General features: G+C 44.6%; 1 protein-coding gene across 2 annotated transcripts in view; it reads right to left on the reverse strand.

The window, feature by feature from the left end:
• The window catches only part of SCML4 (Scm polycomb group protein like 4), a 125,834-nt gene extending 104,646 nt beyond the window's left edge, over window positions 1-21,188 (reverse strand). Inside the window, exon 1 of one of the 2 annotated variants that reach the window (XM_030316068.2) lies at window positions 20,970-21,188. The gene's annotated coding sequence lies outside the window, so the exon portion shown is untranslated. The remainder of the gene's footprint in view (window positions 1-20,969) is intronic. The other variant, XM_030316073.2, reaches the window with a different exon arrangement.
• Window positions 21,189-21,407: the final 219 nt, after the last annotated feature.

The following is a 21,407-nucleotide window of genomic DNA, read 5'->3' on the forward strand; positions in this document are numbered from 1 at the left end:
GAGTAATTAATTAATTAACTAATCTAGAATCCCACATTACCTTTTTGCGAGTCTTAAAGATGAAGAAGAAAGAAAAGAAAAAAAGTCTAGGAATGTTTTCTCAACTCAGAGGACTATATTAGGAATTTTTTGGAACAAAAAAACATCCCTACCCACCCCCTCCTCAATTCCCCAAGGACAGAGGCCCCTGTCCTTCCTTAAACAGCTTGTAGAGGAGAAAGAGAACAGAATTCATTGAGTGGCACCTGTCACATGCCAAGCCCTGACAAGGTGCCTTTCACTGATCACTTTGTTAAGTTCTCAGAATCCCCTCATGAGGGCGGCCTCACTGTTCCCAGTTCACACAGACAACACGGAGATGTGTGCTTGACCCTAAAGCGCTCCTTTCCACAGCCCAGCATGTCTCTGGAGGGAAAAACCGAAGGAAGGAACAGAAATGATTAAGAGAAATAATGGAGAAGTGAGGTATTCGGAGACCATGTGTATAAAAGAGAAAAAGAGGGGCACCTGGTTGGCTCGGTCAGTCCAGCGTCTGACTTCGGCTCAGGTCATGATCTCGCAGTTCATGAGTTTGACCCCACATCGGGCTCGCTCGCTGCTCTCAGCACAGAGCCCACTTCAGATCCTCTGTCTCCCTCTCGCTGTCTCTCCCCCACTTGTGTGCACGCTCTCTCTCTCTCTCTCTCTGTCTCTCTCTCTCCCTCAAAAATAAATATTTAAAAAGAGAGACAGAAAAAGAATGAAGGAGGATGTAAGTCAAATAGAGGTTTCTCCTTCCTCTCCTTCTTCTTCCCCTTCTTCTCTTCCCTCCTCCCCTTCCTCTTCCTCCTCCTTCTTTCAATCTATCTTTTTAACAGAACAGACCTAAATATGTTGCAGGCAAAGCAGAACAAGACAGAGGGGTCAGCTGAGTGTTTGAGAGAAAGAACTGAGTTAACACAGTCTTGGAGAAGATGTCTGGGTCGGAGTTGGGGCATGGGTAGATGGCTTAGCCTGGAAAAGGGAGAGGGATTTTGCTTTCTCTGATTCAATTGGAAGGACAGGAAGAAGGCAGACTAACATTTTTAAGTGACAGCTAGAGTGAGGGTTTGCACGTCAGCCCAGGGTGTCCTCACAATCAGCTGGTGCTGTGTTAGTGCCTAGGTTACGGGTGAGGAGGCAATGGGTGTCTTGCACGGAAGAGAGCAGTCAGCAGGTGGGAGGAGGGAGGGAGGAAAGGAGGGCTGAGGGTTGTAGGAAAGGCGTGGAATCCTGTTGTAGGTATTGCCATAAAACAGTTGCTGTGTGGCCCTTTACAGAAAATGTGTGCTGACCCCTCTAGTACCCCATCAGCTCCGTGAAGACTAGGACCTTGTCTTACTCCTTTTTCCACTGCAGGAAAGTTCCTAAAATGCACAGATGTCCATAGATATTAAGAAAATATGAATTAACAATAAAACATCAGATACCACCTTTTTCAACAGCGCGCTATTCTAATTACAGGAAGGCCGGGCTGGTGGCCTTTTTAAAGCAGTATATCCTGCCATTTTTACACCCTCATTTTTCAAAAAAGATGATGGATGGAGGCACTGCAGGCATATGTAATACAGCACCTGAAACTCTGACACTGGACCGATTTTATGGGCCCTGATGTTTCCGTTAGACATAAGCTGCCAACGTCCACCTGAAAACCCCAATTATGCCCAGACCCAGCCAAAGCCACATTTCCAACTTGACTACGTTCTTCTAAAACTATAAATTTTCCAACTTAGCTCCGTGAAGAGTGACACAAAGTTTCACATATGTGGTGAGCTGTTTTATAGGCCCTCAGATCTAAGAGCACATGGCAGCTATACTGTTGGCAATGAGACCTGATGAGAAATCAGCCTGGTTCTGAAATATAATATTCCTAATTATAATAGGAACAACAGCATTGGAATGGGCAGACATTATCTCCAGGGAGCACCAGGACTGGTGGGGGGAATCAGAAAGCACAAGGATTCATATGCGGAAGGCCACAGCTATTTGAGAGATGACCATCCATATTCCCATCAGCCTCAGAAATGTCTAAGGATGTGCTCCCTTTTTTCCTTTCCTCATTGAATAAAATAAGATTTATCACAGGGCCAAGTGATAACACTTTCTCTACTTTTCCAAGGCAGGTCTTAACTTAGAGGGCCCCTTCTCAACCCGAGAAGGAAGGACAGTCAAATGAGATTTTGTTCCTAATAGACAATGAACAGACTCAGTTCACAACCACGTGCGAAATGACATAATCATATTAGCTTCAATTTATTGCATACTCCCTGTGGGTCAGGCAATATATAAAGTATTGGACACAGCTCAGGTGCCCCTCATAGCAACCTGTGATACAGGTGCTAATGTCTGCATTTTCACAGTGAGAAAGCCGAGACTCGGAGAGCTGAAACGAGGCAATTTAACCTCTGAGGCAGTGGCAGGGCTGGGAGTCCCAGCCTAGGCCGCCTGGACACCACTGCTAGACCACCAAGCCTTGTGTGTGAGGTGGCAGCTTTCCTCAGAGTCTCCCCTAAGTGAGAAGAAAATACAATCACACACGCGCATGCACACACACACACACACACACACACACACACCAGTGAAACCCCAACCTAAGGATGCAGGGAATTGAAGTACAGACCTGAATGGCTCTCTAAGAGTAAATACAAGGGCTGGAGGAGGGCAAGGAGGCTTTCTGGAGGAGGTGATCCTTGGAGGACGGGAGACCCACTTCTGGCCCTTGTGGGCCTGACTTTGTCTACATGGCCAGAGTAAGTTATTCCATGTGTCTTGTCCCTCAGAGGAGCTCAATAATTATTCAAGTTGACTAACAAATGTAAGTAGTGCCACGAATTGGTTTCTACTTCACTAACACGGCAAGACTCATTAACCACAGCATGACTGGGTGGTTCTGCTCCTTAATGGTGGCCTCTGGTGGGCCCATTGCTCTGCACCTTGCCTTTCTGGCCTGAGCACTGGGGTCTCCAAAGCTGGCACTCACTTCCCTGAACTGTAACAAGAGTGGTTGGCTTTTGGTATTAAGTCCCCATCCTAGCTTGGCAGTGGGCCCTTTCCCTCCAATTAGTCCGACCATCTCCCACTGAAGCTCTCCACTCCGCCAGCCCCAAGGATGAAGGTGAAAGAAATGTGGAAGGGGGTGCAGTACCGATAGACCCTGCCATTTCCAAGACCACATAACCGACCGGAAGACAGCTGCCATGTCTTCCTTGTGTTTCTTGGCTCTTTGCCCATGTGGTGCCAGTAGCTGGGCAGAGCTTTGAGCTCCTCCTTATAAAAACCAACCAGCTTGGGGCGCCTGGGTGGCTCAGTCAGTTGGGCGTCCAACTTTGGCTCACCTCATGATCTCGCGGTCTGTGAGTTCGAGCCCCGCGTCGGGCTCTGTGCTGACCGCTCAGAGCCTGGAGCCTGTTTCAGATTCTGTGTCTCCCTCTCTCTCTGACCCTCCCCTGTTCATGCTCTGTCTCTGTCTCAAAAATAAATAAACGTGAAAAAAAAAAAAAAAACCAACCAACTTGTCTGATGGCAAAGAGGGGACTCCTTCCACTCTGGGTGGGGCTCAGATGCTTCTGTGCAGTGAATATGCCTCAGCAACGGGAGATGGAGAGGAGGGAAATTTAAATGAGTCTTAGGGGATTGGAAAATTATTTGGTGAAACGTTCCTAAGCTTTTTCTGCTTAATACCCATAAATTTCAGGGGTCATGTACACTAACAGCTTTTGATTTATGATGTTCTTATTCTCGAATTGTATTTAAGCCAAATTATGAAAAGGTAGCAACGGTAAAAAGAGCCTTTTAAAAATGCTTTGGGGTCCATCATGGGGTCAAGCTATTTCTGTCGATCTTTGCCACCACTTTGTTAAAACAAGGGCTGTGGGTGCTGACAGCCGAGGAAGCTAATTGGTGTTGGCCGCCAGCCCACCAGGAATCCTCCTCTTCTTAGAAACTTTTTCCTCCCTTCCCCAGCCCCTGCCACCAGTAAGACCTTTTAATGGCTGCTGAGGGCAAGCAGGGAAAGCACGCCTTGGGTAAACTTTGTGGGGCCAGGTCTCACTCAGCTGCCATAGCACACAGATATTCCCAAGGCCTCTAATTAAAATGCCTACAGTCCACCAATTCGTTCCTGTTTCATTGCCCAGGGGTTGCAAAGCTCCCTGCTAATGCTGAACACAAATTAACAAAATGCCGTGTCAGCCTTTCTTGTCCCATTACAATGTTATTGTCATATTTATTAGCACAAATCCCTGTAGGACACGGGGTGGAATATCTAAAAAGTGAGTTAAGCACTCTCCGTGGCTGGATGGGGAAAATGCTTTGGCATTTCGCTGCGGCCCGCGTCAACTTTGCGATCCCGGCTCACAGCCACTCTCCTCGGAAGACCAGCCAGCTGTGTTCTCATTCTGGATGGGGACGTTCTCTAGACCTGTAATTATCTTCCACTCCTGCTACCGTAAAATGACTAGGTTGTGGCCACCGCTTTTATTGCAAAGAACAGTGCTCCATTCGTTTACCAAAATTGAACAACCTAGAGCATTACCACAAATTAATTACAGACCGAGGGAAAAACTACACACAAACTGCACCCATCACGGTGCTCTAAATCACGTTAGCCTAATCGCTTGATATGCGGAATTAAGTTTACTTTTGCACATCTCCCTCCATTGATTCCTTCCCCTCCCACTTTGTGTCTATCGGGCTGCCTGCTTCTGCACTCGTCCGTGGGAGATACATTTTACCCCGAGGAATAGCAAGGTCAAAATAGGAAGAAAACAAAACACCTCTTTGGAAGGTTTGGCAAGGAAGCAAAGGTATGTACTATTACAATTTTGTTCTTGGCAACAACAGAGACATACATCCTGATACTTTCCTTCTTTCTCCTTGCCCACTAGAAAAATATTCTCAAGTCATGGCGCAGGAGAAAGCGTAAGAATCTAAATATTATATAAAAAGGCACAGAGGAAGTCTGCGTGGAGAATCCGGGTCAGGGGAGTGATGTGTAAGCAGTGTCTTGATGGACACATAGAATTTCATCACCTGGAGAAGTGAGGGAAGAGAATTCCAGGACTCAGGAACAGAAAGTGAAAAAACACAGAGGCTTCAAGTATATATGGGGAAGGACAAAGGGCTCATATAGGCTTTTTCATTTCTATTTTTGTTTGTGTTTTACAAAAGGTATAATGCATTCATGTATGGAGATGTGCGCTCGAGGAATTATTTATAATGGGGAACATGGTGCAAACATTTGGCAACCAATGATACAAACAAGGGACTCTATTTGAGATATCTAAACAATTAAGGAACTTGAGCAGATAGGTGTCTTACAAAGATAACTTTGTGCATTACATGAGGTGGGGGAAGGGTGGGGGGCTGCAGGCAGAGAGGTGGAGCTGAAGGTCACGGCTATGGTCCAGGTGGAGGGTGCTAGTGAGGACCTGAGCAAGGGCAACAGAGGGTGGAGGGAAAAAGGGGGGAACCACAGGAAACTCTTTTCGGGAAGTCATATCAATTAGGACTTCCAGTTGGAAGGCTTGGGGTAAGCGAAGTTTGGGATTCTGAAACTGTTATCTTGGAGGGGAAGCTTTTGTGAAGGTAGAATAAAGGAGAAGATGTGGGGCAAATGAGAAATCCAGCTTTGGAAACATTGAGTTTAGGGTGCCTGTGGAACATGTGGGTAGAGATGGCCATTAAAACAGTTGAAATTCCAACCTGGAAACCAGAGAGCTAGCCGAGCAAGCCTTTGGGTACATAACCCCCTCACATAATGACTCATCTCCCTTTCTGTCCATATATCCTTCAGTCCATCTAGCAAACACAAGAAGCACCTCTCTGTGGTAGACCCCATGCTCATGTCGTCAGCAGGCAAGAGCAGTTAACAAGCTGAGGCCATTTATTTTCTTTCTTTTTTTTTTTAAATTTGAGAGAGAGAGAGCACATGCAAGTGGGGGAGAGGGGCAGAGGAGGAGAGAGAGAGAGAATATTAAGCACGTTGTGCATGGAGCCCGATGAGGGGTTCAATCCCACAACCCTGGGATCATGACCTGAGCCAAAATCAAGAGTTGGACCCTCAATGGACTGAGCCACCAAGGAGCCCAGCAAAGCCTATTTCTTGGTTGATAAGGCTGAGCCCTTGCACTAACTACTTGGTCATTGGCCTCCGTCCTGGACTTACACAATAATCGTGATGCCATCACTATTGTCAGGTGAGGAACACAAAGCCAAGGGAAGTCATTCTCACTCCTCTCACTGCAGCCTTCCCCACACTGCCTGCCACATCAGCACCCAGAATCCACTGGAAATCTTCCACTGGCATTGGTATATGGATAAAGAAAGCTGCCAACAAAGCCCTGGGAAAACCATTGGTCCCTATGCAAGGCAGCTCTCCTGGTACTTTCTCTTGATGCCTAAGACACCAACCAAAACTGTGACAGGTCAGAGTCAAACTCAATTCACACCATCAAATATGAGTGAGGACAGTGTTTGAGCTATATGGGTTTTTTTTTTAAGTTTATTTATTTATTTTGAGAGAAAGAGAGAGAAGAGGAGGGGCAGAGAGACAGAGGGAGAGACAGAGAGAATCCCAAATAGGTTCCATACTGCCGGGATGGAGCCCGACTCCAGGCCCAAACCCACAAACTATGAGATCATGACCTGAGCAAAAACCGGGTCGGATATTCAACCAACTGAGCCACCCAGGTGCCCCCTTGAGTTATATGTTATAAGCAAATATTTTCAAGCTTCTCCATGCTCCAGTATCACATATTGCTCATCCTCAAATCAGGGATTTTAGGGCAACATTTTGGGCCAGTTGGCAATGACTGTGGCCAAGGATTCAAGAATGCAAGATTTTTGTCCCAACCCAGCTACCGTCGTTGATCCTGAAGCAAGACATTTAACTTACAGCACCTCACTCTCCTTGCAACAAAGCTTGTTAACTACTTCATGCACATGCAATGCTCTGAACATCAGTTTTAAAATTCAATAATTATTATTCATTTTCAACAAGTTAATCTCTCAAGAATTAGAGGAAAATTCCAGATTGAAGAGTTCATGAAGATCTAGTTAAAGGGATGAAAGTAAGATTAATAACTGTTACTCAAATAGAATCTGTCTCCTCAAGACTCTGCCTCCCAACTAGTGCACAAAGCATATTAGGATGTCTGCTGCCCACTAGGGGCGTCTTCTGTCCCACTGGGAGAGGTAGAATGCACAGTGGGGGCTATCAGCAGGCACAAGCTCTGGGATGCTAGCCTACCTCTATCAGTACAACCCTCCTTGTTGAGTTTCAGCAATGTTATGGACTTCGGGAACTTACACTACTGAGGCAGGAGGAGACAGGGAGAGATTCCAGTTGTCATTTAAAAATGATTTGGAGACACCAAAACACCTCCTCTGCCCTGAGGGCAGTGGCAGAACTGTGGTGAAGTACATCCCTTGGCGATCTGGAGTGGGCATAGCAGAAATGTGACTGACCTCACCTTCAAAAAATGGAGGCATTTGCTAAATCATAAGAGACCATTATGAGGCACATTTACCATCGATAATTTACAGGGCAATAGATGAAAATTATCAGATGAAATCTTAAGATAAGCATTGTTATGCACTAAATTGCATAATTCATCAGCATCCCACAGCTGGCCTCCATGTTTACTGTCAGTGCCTGGGGTTTCCCACAGTTCTACAGCTGCAGAGTTCCCAAAATTCATATGTTGAAGGCTTAATCCCCAATGTGACTACATTTGGAGAGGGCCTGTGAGGAGGAGATGAAGTTTAAATGAGGTCATGAAGTTTAAATGAGGGACCCCCAACAGGGACTGGGGTTCTTACAAAAAGGAGATACACCAGGGGTGCAAGCACACAGAGGAAAGACCGTTGAAGACACGGCAAGTAGGTAAGCATTCACCAGCCAAAGAGAGAGGCCTTAGGAAAGACCAAACAGCTAACACCTTGAACTTCTACTTCTAGACTCTAGAATGATGAGAAAATAAATTTCTGCTGTTTAAGCCACCCAGCATCTGGTATTTGATTATGACAGTCCTGGAAAACTAATGCAGACGCTATGAATATGTTTTCTTCCTTACCATGGGAAACAGATCACCTCTGTTTTCATCCTATACATACATAATCAAAATAAATACACTTTGTTTTCATGAACTTGCTTGTTTTCTTTCATTGCATTTTGTGCTTCTTGTTCCTCATATGACTTCTGAATCAACCCACCCCTACTTGTCTCTAGTCCTACCATGACTCGTCATTATAGCGAGGAAGACTCCATCCCTCTCTCAGACAGCTAAAGATAGGCGAGGGCAATAACTGGTTGCATTGATTTGCAGCCCTTTGTGTAAGCTGAGGGCTGCCCAGAATGTTACAATCAAAAGGCATCCACCTAAAGAAAAACATGTGTCTTCTTCCATCTTCCACCTAGATGCCCATCACTGATGTTCTGTTCTGCAATGACACTTGAAGCCAAAGAAGCCAGAGGTAAAACTGTTGACCTCAAGATTTTTATCCAGCTTCCGGGGGCAGTTTGGACACAAATCCACAGAGAGTGGGCAGTGGGTAAGTGAAATTGATGGTGACACATAGCATCATCTAAACAAGTACGGTCCAGAGAGGGACATGAAAATGTCCAGCTGCCTTCATGGCCAGGACACATAGACCTATCATAGCTCCTATGATGCCATACTGTATACATCACATGTGAGCTCCTTGTCACCACTATGCCAGACTTAACATGAAATAGTGAGGCAGGGTATCAATGGGCCTCACTTTCACAGCAGACATTCTCTCACTAGAGGCCTGAGCTTGCTGTGACATACGATCCTGTATGGGAGCCAGAAGGGTGCCTGAACTATAGCTGTAGAACTGTGGGCAGCCCAAGAACTGACAGTAAATATGGTGGCCAGCCGTGGGATGCTGGGAAACGGCCACTCCTGAGAGGGCAGCTAAAAATCTAAAGGATAGGTCAAACTTCCCCAGAATTAGAGTCACCAATAGGGACATTCTCTAAAAGCTGCTCTGAAAACCAAAGGATAACTTCAGGAGACATTATGGAAAGGACTCAGAGGATCATGTCCCTAAGGATAAATGAGCAATACCACCTGGTATTTTAGCTTCAAACCCTTGGACTAGAGACATGGACAGCCTAAGGCTCAAGGCAGTGCTTACCAAACTTCAGATCCCTTAGGTACAACATTTGCAAAATGTGTTATGTCTGAATACCTGCTATGATGGCTAATTTTATGCATCAATTTGAGTAGACTGTGGTTTATTCAGATGTTTGGTCAAACATTATCCTCAGTGTATCTGTGAAGGTGTTTTTGGATGAGCTTAACATTTGAATCTGTAGACTAAGTGAAGCAGATTTGCCCTTCCTAATGCAGGTGGGCCTTGTCCAATCAGTTGAAAACCTGAGTAGTTTAAAAAAGCTGAGTAAGAGGGAACTGCCTGATGGCCTTTGACCTGGGACATTAGTTTTTTTCTTGCCTTTGGAGTCAAACTGAAACATTAGTTCCTCTTGGGTCTCAAGTGTTCCGGCTTTTAGACAGGAATGATACCATTGATTCTCCTGGGTCTCCAACTTGCTCACTACAGATGTTAGGACTTCTCAGCCTACTGAGAACCATGTGAACCAACTCCTCACAATAAATTTCTATCTATCTATCTATCTATCTACCTATCTATCTATCATATATTTATCTATCTACCTACGTAACTACTATTGGTCCTGTTTCTTTGGAGAACCCCGACTAATACACCTGAGATACCATATTTACCTAATACTTACTGAATCTTTAATGGCCTATTGGAATAAATACATTTTTAACTGCAACTTTATGTCATATTCACAAATTCAAATCAAGTATTTGTCATTAAAGACATAAATATATATACTAACTATAAAATTAAATATGCACTTATTAAAATAACAGTTCCCCTGAAAACACTTACTTCTGATGGTAACTGTATATGGAGCAAAACTTCTGTCTCTTATTTCAATTCCTAGCAAATGCCTAGCAACTATATTTTATAGTGAATCTTAGCTTCCTTTTGAAGTAGAAAACCCTTCACTCTTAAGCATCAAAAATAATCACAATACCCAATACAACAGAAAGAATGCCATTAATGTGTTTTGGTTATCAGTTGCTACATTTAAAACTATCACAGAATGTGTGGCTTATTATGTCCCACCCATTTTGTGGATCAGGAATTCAGGAAAGGCTAGATTGGACAGTTTGCCTGTGACCTGTGGAGCATCAGCTGGGGAGGCTGAGATGGAAGGATTCACTTCCCAAGTGGTTTCTTCATCCACACATCCAGTAGCTCCATTTCCTGCCTCTTCCTCTGCCCCGCGCAGCCCCCCCCCCCCCCCGCCCATCCTCATGTCTTTTTTTGTCCAGGACCTTCCACAGAGCTTTGGCTCCTAATAGCATGGCAGCCTTGGGACAATCTTCCTCTTATTTGCTGGCTCAGGGCTCCAAGAGTGAGCATTCTGAGTCCCAGGTGGAACTGGAAGACTTGTGATGTCAGTCCTGGAACATTATCTCGGCCACATCCTATGAGTCAAGCAAGTCACTTAGAACAGCCCAGAGTCAAGGAAAGGGGAATTAGACCCCACAGCTTCATGGAAGGAATGTCAAAGAATCTGTAGCCATGTTTATTCCTCTACCCCATTCTTATGTATTCGACAAGGAAAAACTTCTCAGACATGGGATTTCCACATCACAGATCAAAGTGTATACCATACATCCAGAGCTTATACAGGAGCCAGGCACATGAGAGCAAAGGCATGGGTTTGGCTTGAATTGGTTACAGAACCTCCTGGATGACCTTGAGACACTTAAACTCGCTGCTTAAGTTCACTGAATCTTAGGGTTTGGTCTGTGAAGTGGAATAATGATACATTCCAGGACGGTTGTGTGGATAACTAGTACAAATTCTGCATCATCATGGTCCCTCATTTACTGTTAATGTTTTCAAGCAAACCCAGAGAATAGTGAGGACTTTCCAAAGGTGTTTTTAAAATACTCTATTACGATAAAACCTATGCATAATCTGAAAGAGAACGAAACATGATAGAAAACGTCTTCTCAATCTTAAAGGTACAGTTTTTTTTAGAGGAAATCCACTACAAATCTTCTCAGGATGTTAAAGTTACCCCCAAATTCCTGCCACAATATTTGAGATGTCTCTACTTAGCAATCATGTAAGGAACTGACAAAACAGAACCATCTTTTTTTTTTCAAATGTTTATTTATTTTAGAGAGAAGGGGGGGGCAGAGAGAGAGGGAGACACGAATTGGAAACAGGCTCCAGGCTCTGAGCTGTCAGCACAGAGCCCAGTGTGGGGGGACTCAAGCCCACGAACCATGAGATCATGACCTGAGCCAAAGTTTGGCACTTAACCAACTGAGCCACCCAGGCACGCCCAGCACCATCTTTTTAAAACTATCATTAAGCAGGCATTTGGGGAGGTAGGAGAAAGTGGAATTCATGGCAGGTTGGCATACTCTGATCCACAGGTGCTCAGTGGTGGTGAAAACACCGCCTGTAGAGGGGCATTTTGGGAATGTGTTGGATGTGGTTTTACCTGGCCCAATACTGGGAGCAGTGTGAGCATTACTGGGGGGCAGAGACCAGGGACACTGGACACACAGAGCTATCCCCCATGATGAAGCGCGGTCTCGCCGTATGGTCACATGAGTGAAAATCTTGTTTTTGTGAACCTGGAGTGAACTTCATTTTATGTATAAACATGTTTCTACTTAGCTATAATATATCCTTTACTTTCCAGGAATGTAAATAATACCTAAAGCAAATGCATAAATACAAAATTCTACTTTGTTCAGAATTCCAAGAGTTGTTTGCTGTTTGGGAAAATCATGTCACCAGCAGCAGGACCAGCTTGTGTTGCCTGAGTCGCCAAGAGCATTATTTTAGACTGCACTGGAGGTAGCAGATGTCAAGCACCTGACCCCTTCATGTGGTGTCCAGAACAGGGCGCCCGCACCGGAAGTAATCATTAATTACTTTGTTTTTATTCCTCTTTATATTTCAGTTATGACATGACACTGGTTTTTCTTAGACTGTGGGTGTGGGTGGGCTGTGTTATCTGGGAACTTCACTTTGGGGTTGCAAACAGGGGCTTAAAAATATTCGTAATAAAAATGAGGGTTGAGTCTGACAGGACTGAAAGCCTACTGCTTTAAAAGAAGTTTGCTGTGGATCAAAAATGCCTTTCCAAGTGGAAACACCAGGGAATCATTTCCTTTCTGGAACCTGCTGGACCTGGGAGCAGCCCAGCCGGGTTGAGCAGAAGCAGCTGGCTCTGACGCATGAAAGAGCTCTTTCTCCTCAGCCCTCGCAGGTGAAAAGACAAGGACACCCCATTGGCTTTTCAACACTGAAGAAAAGACTCAGCAGACTTCATATGGCCATGTGAGCCTCCACAAGTTATTTAACGTAAGCCTCAATTTCCCTACCTGTGTAATGGAGATAAGAATAGCTCTCGTATTGGGGCGCCTGGGTGGCTCAGTCGGTTAAGCATCCAACTTTTGATCTCAGCTCAGGCTGCACAGTTCGTGAGATTGAGCCCCGCAGTGGGCTCTGTGCTGACCTCACGGAGCCTGTTTGGGATTCTCTCTCTCTCCCTCTCTCTCTCTCTGCTCCTCCCTTGCTTTCTCTCTCTCTCTCTTTCTCTCTCTCAAAATAATAAGTACACTTAAAAAGAGACTTCGTATTAAGCACCCATGTGGTTTAAGTCCCATAAATAAGATAAAGCATGTTTAGTGCTTCTCTCAGCATCCCTGAACATATGATGCTCAATAAATGAGAACATGTATTTATTACCACTCGGATAGCACTTTACACATACTTTTCCATATACTGTTTCCTTTGAACTTGATATACATTATCCCATACAATCTTCCCAACAACTTCTGAAATATTATATCCTATGATCTCATAAAGTTGGGGTGACACCAAAGTGTGTGTATGCTCTTTCCACAACACTGTGCTGTCTCCACCCATGCTGACATTACCATTCCTTGAATCACTCATTCCACAAATATTTATTGGGCACTTGCCACATTCAAAGCACCGGGCCTCAGCAGTAGGGACAAGAAATATCACCCCCTCGGAAGTAAGGGGGGCCCAGGGTTGCCACCATACCTGCCCTGGGTCACATCAGTAGCCATTAAACTGGCTTTGCCCACTCAGAATCCGTGCTGCTCCGTTTATATTTATTCTATACAGCTCTGAAGACAAAAGTACCCCCTTAGAGGAGGAAGTTACTGCAAGAGGAAGCTAGGGGAAGTTCTGGAGGGGAAAATGCCCTTGCTAACAGTTAAAGTTTCCAACAATGGAGGAGGGGGCAGCCTCTTGAGAAGAGAGGCTGTGCTGTCTGTATCTTTAGCAGACACTAGGGAAGAGTCTGAGGCTTGACCCTGGGAGGAAGGCTTTTACAATCCATTCAATCTAAGAAGCTAGGAATCAGTTCAAGACCACTTCTCAGAGTATAGGTTTTTGCCTTTAACTTGTCCCTTCAAATGTCAGATGTTTTTCCCTCGAGTTCGTTATTTCAGTCATATTTTAACCTTCCAGTTTACACAGTGGGGTGAACTGGTATGAAAATGGTCTGGAACCATGGGGGAAAGGAAGGGGGGAAAGCTAGTTTCAAACAGAGAGGGAGGCAAACCATAAGAGACTCTTAAATACAAAGAACAAACTGAGGGTTGATGGGGGCAGTGGGAGTAGGGGAGGGGAAAATGGGTGATGGGCATTGAGGACGGCACTTGTTGGGATGAGCACTGGGTGTTGTATGGAAGCGATGAATCACAGGAATCTACCCCCAAGACCAAGAGCACCCTGTACACACTGTATGTTATCCAACTCGACAATACAGTATATAAAATAAACAAATAATTAATTTAAAAAGAAGAAGCAAAAAGAAAAAAAGAAAATGCTCTGGAACTTAAGTGATTCCATGGTCCCAATGTAAATTCTCCTTATCCTGTCCTAAATCTGTATTCCCAGGGAAGAGAAACCCCCCTGGAAACTGATAGTCTACCAAGTACACAAGCAGAATACAGGAAATCTTGGCCAGAGGAGGCCTTGGCTTTGCTTAACTTTGTCCAGGAAGCTGTGTAACCCACACTATCCGCTGTTAGAAATCTACAAGGACAAGCCAGGTCCTTGGTCCCATGGAATTTTTTTTCTTCAGGCATGAAAATGTTAAATATAGTCGTAAGAACAGTGACCTAACCTGTGCCCAGAAATATATTTTTTAAATGATTTTATTTCCAGTTTATTCCACATTACTCTGGTCTCAAGCCAATTAGTAGAAACTCAGTACTTGACCTTCGCAGAGATTTGGGCTGAAACACGTGTGAGACAAACTTTTCTGAATGCCCTTTTTCCTTACCCTGCTAATGGAGAATTTTAGTCCCTTTATTTGTGACTGGGGTTCATGACAAACGACTTCTAACTCAAAGGGAAGGCAACAGAAATAAAAGACCAGTCCTCTATACCATCATAGGTCATCGGCTTCCACACATTGTCACACACATCACACCCAACTTGACTTTATAACTTCAGTTCCCTGGAGAGAGTTTATACTCACCTGGTCTCATTAAGGCAATGCACAATTGCACAGGAATGCACAATTCCCACTGTGGGACCAATTAACCATTTCCATATCAGGCACCAACATAACCACACCATCCAGTTTGCCCTCATTATTTATGTCAAGTACTTAATTATGTTACAAACACTCAAAACAAGTGCCGTATTTTCATACTGTGGGTGGTGATTTCAGACATTAGAACCAATTGAGGGTCCCCCCACTGCACCGTTTCTATACTTCCTAATGTGTGCACCAAAATATAAAGTGATCTACAGCTTTCCACTTGAAGCATTTTTACAAGCAAGCTCTTAAAGGGATACGATCAAATATGCTTGAACATCTCATGGCATCTGAAAGGGAGAATTCCCAATATCAGGGGAAATGCACAGGTGACCATGTAGTGTACTGACCTCCAAATCTCATGGCAAACTCCCTCAGCACAGGCAAACAATGGCAACAGCATGAACAAATGGCACACATTTCTCAAGACTGAAAAATGACAGAATCTATTCCCAGAGTGGCATTCTTTACTAATCAATAAGCTCAGTGCCTCACATGACATTTTTGAGTTATTCTCTTTGGGATGAACAGCATATTTTATAGCTAATTGTTAGATTAAGCCTTGATATCACCATAATTTCCCAATAATGAGGGTACTAAGTCCTAAGGAACTATGAAGAAAAGTGGTCAGCCTCTTTTTTAAAAGGCCATAAAGAATGAGAATAATTCCTATTGGCTTATAATAGTTTAGAAATGGTTAGTTTAGAAATGTAATAGTTTAGAAGTGGCCCAAAGGAATTGTTTGTTGCACGACTGCCAAATCCTGTCTCTAAAACGGAAAGCATGAATGCCCCAAAGTTGGCTTTCACCTTGTGGTTTTCTCTCCAGATCTTCCTTTCCTTGTTCATAGTTGCCTGTCAAATAGGATTAGAATTGTGACGCCAGCCCCAGGCCAGCTCAAAGGCTGCATCCGGGGCAGACCCTCAGATATGGCCACTGCGATGTTAACCTCGGTCTGGTGACAAGGCTCAGGCCCAGCTCTGGACACCAGGGCAAAACAGACTCCTTGGTGTTCGGTCCTGGTTTTCTCATCAGAACGATGATGTCCCAGGATGACTTGTGGACAAATGTGAAAGGGAAAAGAGGAAACCTTTCTTTCAATCCAAAAGGAAATGACCCAGCAGGTCTATAAGCTGACAACCATATGCTAACTGTTGGCCATTATTGAGTCCCTTCTGAACTGCAGCAGGGGAGGGAAATAAGAGGGAGAGGGATGATTAAGTACTCATTGGATGGGGCATGGAATAGGGTCTCTCCTTTGGGTTTTATCCCAGGACCTCTTTGTTAAGTGCCATTTTCCAATGGCTGGACCAGGACCCATTGAGGGTAATTCTTTGCTCTGCTAGCCCAGTGTTTGTTCCCAAGTTGAGTACCCATCCTCATGAAAGGCTGCGTGTTTCTTTAGGATTAATTTCAAGCCATATACTTCTGTTTTGAAAGAATGATGGCTTTTGCTCTGTAATGAGAGAGCAAAAGAGCAAAGGCTTTTGTTACCAAATATTCAGCTCCCAAAAGTTGAGTCACTATCACGGGGCTAACCAGACAACGTCACCACCTTGCAAAGCATAGCATTGACACTATTTTTCCCTGGCACATCAATTTTCTCATAACAGCCAACTCCACTCTGTTTCTAAATTGTACGCCTTACAGAGAAAGGAAGGCCACCACTCCTCAGCCAAGCCCCTTCCCCAAAGGGCTGGCATAGCCTGTCTGCAGGACTATGCAATCATTCTTGAAAATCAGCAAAGCTGGGACCATGTCCCATTTATCTGACCCATAAATGCAGCTGCTGAAAAGAGATGCACGTTTGCCTCCCTCACAAATAAAAATCTAGGTAGAACATGCCTGAGTTGGTGGGAGAGTAAACAGAGGTTCACCTGTCTATGCCGCCAGATTCTATAAAACACAACTGGCCAAATAGTAACAAGAGCAATCGCAGGGAAGCCCACCTACAATTGGATCTCAGAATATATTCCCATTACTCCAGGGTGTCACACAGACTCAGTGGAATGATTTTTCAGCTTAATGCAAAAGGAGAACTGCCACTGGGTAAGAAATTCCTCTGGGTCCTAAAATAGTAGTCCACCAGGTGATCATTGCAAGAAGCAAGAGGTGTTTTATCTCCTCCGTGGTAGCAAAGTGCCTCTTCTGATGCTGACTGATTCCCACATGCACAAACCCTGCTTGCCGCTCACCTCCGTCCCACCTTCCTGAGGACAAGGATGCTCCTGGCTGTATCAGCACTGCCAGCTGAACCGGCAGCAAACTTTATCACCAGTACCTCATCTCAGCCAGGCTCTCGGCTCCATGAAGCAAGAGTCCACCAATGCTAACATTCGAAGAACCCAGAGGAAGGGGAGAGAGGTCTGACTTCCAGAGGAGTGATGTGCACTCGTTACCACTTGCCGTCCAGCCACTGTGGCCGAATGGCAGCATCCCTCATCAGGCTGTCCTTAAACATCACCCACCGGTGACTAGCTGGAGTGTATCTGTGTGTGTGTTGGTTGGGGGGACGGGGGGTTCATTGTGGAGCCGGATGCTCTGAAATGCCCAGTGCTCCTGTACCTCTTCAGATATTAACATACGTAGGTCAGAATTAGCCAAATTTCAAACGGCCACGAGCATATCCCAAATGGCCCTCTGTCTGTACCTCCTCTCCTCCAAGTCCCAATCTAAATCTCGGCGTCTGACAAACCGCGGGGTGAGAGCCTGCAGAAATACTAGGGAAGAACCCTTGCCGGAACTGAAACCGAGATGAATACAACAATGAAAAAACACTTAGGACCTCGTGGGCTTGCAGGCAGAGCACTCGAACCCAGTATGTGCGAACCAACAAATGCTGGATTGGCCACAGCGATTTATAGCAGAGATGCTAGCAGAGATTTATAGGAGAGTGTGGCGTTCTTGCAAATGCCGAGGTTTGGGGGAGAAAGGTGGAAACAGACAATGAAAAAAGAAAAAGCGACAGATTCCAATGCAACCCAAACATTTGGAGCCAACCTTGCAATCAGAAATTTTACCATGATTTCGGTGATCCTGATGGTCTTTGAACCACGCTGGAAAATGTCACAATCGATGTTTGAATTAAAATCCAGTAGATTTGCCAAAAGACCAATTGTTTAAAATTGGCAGCATTCCAGAGAACTTACTAGGCTGCATACTGCCCGGGGCTGAGAGAATTGCTAATTCTAGAGAAAGTTAATTACCACCTTATTGATAAAGGGGTAATTTTTAAAGCTTATGGTGTGGCTTTTGTGACTCATTAATTAAAATTTAGAGTAATTTACTAGACACAGCGGTGGCTTCTATTACATTATATAGGTACCAAACCATTTGGGTTTTTTTTTTTTTTCCTCCCAGGGGCTGTTAAGAAGCCCCCTCATCTCTCCTCACCTGCCTTCCAAAGCACCAACAACAACCACAACAACAAAAACATTAAAAACGTGCAAATCTCAAACCAGCCTTTTGGGAGATCGCTGGATTCAGATGCCCAAGGAGGCACTTAAACAAAGCTCCCTCCTCGATAGGTCCAATGTGCCCACCAAAATGAACAAGCACGTGTGCTCCCACCCAAAGGGACCGCTTTTACAAACTTCATCTCCAAAATGTTAGACCGAATGTTATGCCCTTCGGTAGTTAAATGGGAAGAGAGTCACTCCTCCCCTCCTCGCTCTTCACTCCACCTCACCATCCCCCAGTAAAAAAAAGCATAAGGCTCGGAGGCAGAGGACAGCACAGACCGAAACGGGAGGTGCTTGGAATCTGAAGCCCCCAGCCCCACCAGACTCGGGGCAGCGTCGCCTCCCGCTTCCTGCAGGACGCGTGGACTGAGGGGGGCACGCCCCGGCCACCTGGCTGGCGTCAGTGTGATGCCCAGGCTTCCAGGGGGACACGCCGGCGAGGAACGACGCCCCGCGGAGCTCAGCCGCCCCCTACCCCCACCGGCCCGGAGCGAGTTCCGAGCTTCCGCCCGCCCCACCTCTGCCTGGACCCAACGGTGTCAGAACGGCGAGCGTATGTGGGTGCGGTGTGTGTCCTCCGAGCGCCCCAAACTGTCAGCAGATCTGCAACACCCTCGGAAATGGAACTCCCCCAACGTACGAAGGGGTATTCCTCTCTGAGCATTCCTTCTTTTCATTCCAGGGAACTTCAGTAATGTTGCCTTAAATTTGTTGGAAGTGTTTGCGATCCAGAATTGAGATTAAAAAATAAATAAATCCACCACGTTATGAGAGAGGTCTAACGCAGTCTGCTTGTGATTTTCACATCGTTTAAAGTTGTAAGAAATTTTAAATTCGATCTTTGTGCTTTGAGGCACCGACTGAATTTTTTACAATAAGCAAATATTACTTAACGTTGAGAAAGTCATTACTTTTTTGAATTTCCAGCGTAAAGGTTCTTGCAGCAGGACCACAGCCCTGTGGGGTGTCCCAGCGCGGACTTGATTTCTAGCAGCCGGTCTGCTGGCCTTACCTGCTGCTGGAGAGCCCTGGCACCCCAGCCCCCCAGAAGCCAAGAACCAGAAAGTGAAACTGTTTCTGCTGGTTTCACTTGCCTTGAAAACATACCACCAAAAGCAAATAAAGGACCGAAAGCGATTTACTCGTTTCTCTTATTGGTTTATATTCTTTCTATTATCGTTCATTTACTTTTTTTTTTTTTGCAGCCAAATAAAAGTAATTTTGGAGGCACGAAGAAATTGAAACACGTTACACACAGAAGAACTGGTTTTTGTGGGATTTGCACTTGTGATTCTATAAAGCAAGCCGACTGATAAACTTCCCGAAATATTAGAGACTGTCCACATACACAATTTAAAGAGCTAAGGAAAACATAGTTACCTTTTCAAAAATATCTGTCACACATATGTTTAGAAGGTAAAGATTTTGGTGCCACCAAACAACTCCCCTAAAATTGAAGTTCCTACGTTAATGTTTTATTTGAGTTTAGATGATCACTCCTGTCCTTCTAGGTAATCTTCACCCAGGTGCTGTTGCTCAAATAACCACCCCCCCACCTCATTTTTTCAGGCTCGTTCTACCAAGCAACACAAAAATGCTCCACACAACTATTGTACCCCTAGATCGTTTACTTTACCACGCTATAAATTCCTTCTTAGTTATTTTTATGCTTTCACTTCAAATAGTCTATGTTTTTTTAAGTCTCGAGAATAAAAGCAACTATGCCTCTCACTCTTCAAAAATGGTTCCTCTGGTTGAAAAGAAAGGAAAACGCAAGAGTGTACAACGTCTCGATTCTGAAAAGCCTGGATCACTTTCTCAAGTACCACAGGGTCTGAGACCAACCCAAAGCCACTTTCTCAGAAAGCTAGTGATTGTCTAACCCTCTTGAGTACTGTCATATAATCCAGAGACAACACCATGAGTCACCTCTCCATTATATTATAGGTAGTAGAAAGGGCTTTGACTTAGCACCTCAACTATCACTCAAATGACTTACAGCCGACACCACCCTCATCCACTGTCCTGTTCTGCTCGGCAAGCAAGCTGCAGAGGTACCTTCATGCTGCCCCGTTCCAGTTACACAACACCCCACCTGGGAAGAAGGTAGCTCTGTATTTGAACTTGGGAAAACTGATCCTGACATTCCATAGCCACCTGGTTTTTTCCCCAAAACTAACCAGTACCAGCAACTAGCAGTAAATAGTATTCTCATCTGTCTTGATAAATTAAGAAAAAAAACAGTACAAAGACATGTAAAATATTCCATCTGGGATATAAATAATAAAATTCAATTTTAAAAAGTACTCTTGCATGTTCACAACACATCAATTTTAATAATTAGATTTTAGTAAATACGTTTATCCCAAGACATAAAACACTTTTTAAATTAAAACAAAACAAAAGCAAAGCGAAATCATCATGCAAAAAAAAAAAACAAACACAAAAAACCCAAAAAAACCCCACAGGTATTTGAGTTCACATTCGGGGGAGAAAAAACAACTTTCTATATATTTAAATGCAGTTAAAGAGTAGTGAATGTGTACGTACCCCAAATTTATAAACTATATAATTCTATCCTGCATCTTCCTCTCTAAGATCTGGTTAAGAAATCAAACATTTTTGTTTTGAGTAGGAGGAACTGAAGTTTACCTGCTGGCCTCAGTGGTTTTAGGACAGGGCACTCTCGTGCATTGCCGTAGAGGTAGGCATGCAACCCAGATAAACTGAACCAGATAACCTGTCGTGATGACAGTAGAGAGAGAAGGAATCCTGTGTCAACGGCACACCCTCCGATTGTGCATCTCCCTTACCTACGGCTTGTTCACCAGAGCCCTGATCAGGTTCTTTACCAGGCCGGGAATGTTGACTCAGAAGACAGATGACTTTCGGTACATGCAAACCGAGTATTACAAAAGCTAATCTTCCACCCGTGTGTTAGTAGCTCACAGTTCGTCTCCAGCAGCCCTGCTCTCCGGCTGCAAACATCTCATTAGACTAATGCATTCAGCACAGGCAGAAAACTCGATTTACCATAGCTACAGCAATGAATTTCCATTACGATGACAGCTTCAACCACATCATGTCCGGAAAACCAGCCAACCACTGGCTTTTAAAGAACACACACATTTTACATGCAGAAAACGAGGCGTGTGTGTGTATGTGTGTGTGTGTGTGTGTGCGTGCGTGTGTTTCGTGTTTCCTTCCTCTTAGCAGCCCAACTAAGAGAAATGTGCAGTGTAGCTTTTTGC

This window comes from Lynx canadensis, chromosome B2, assembly GCF_007474595.2.
Source record: "Lynx canadensis isolate LIC74 chromosome B2, mLynCan4.pri.v2, whole genome shotgun sequence".
Classification (NCBI taxonomy): Eukaryota; Metazoa; Chordata; class Mammalia; order Carnivora; family Felidae; genus Lynx; species Lynx canadensis.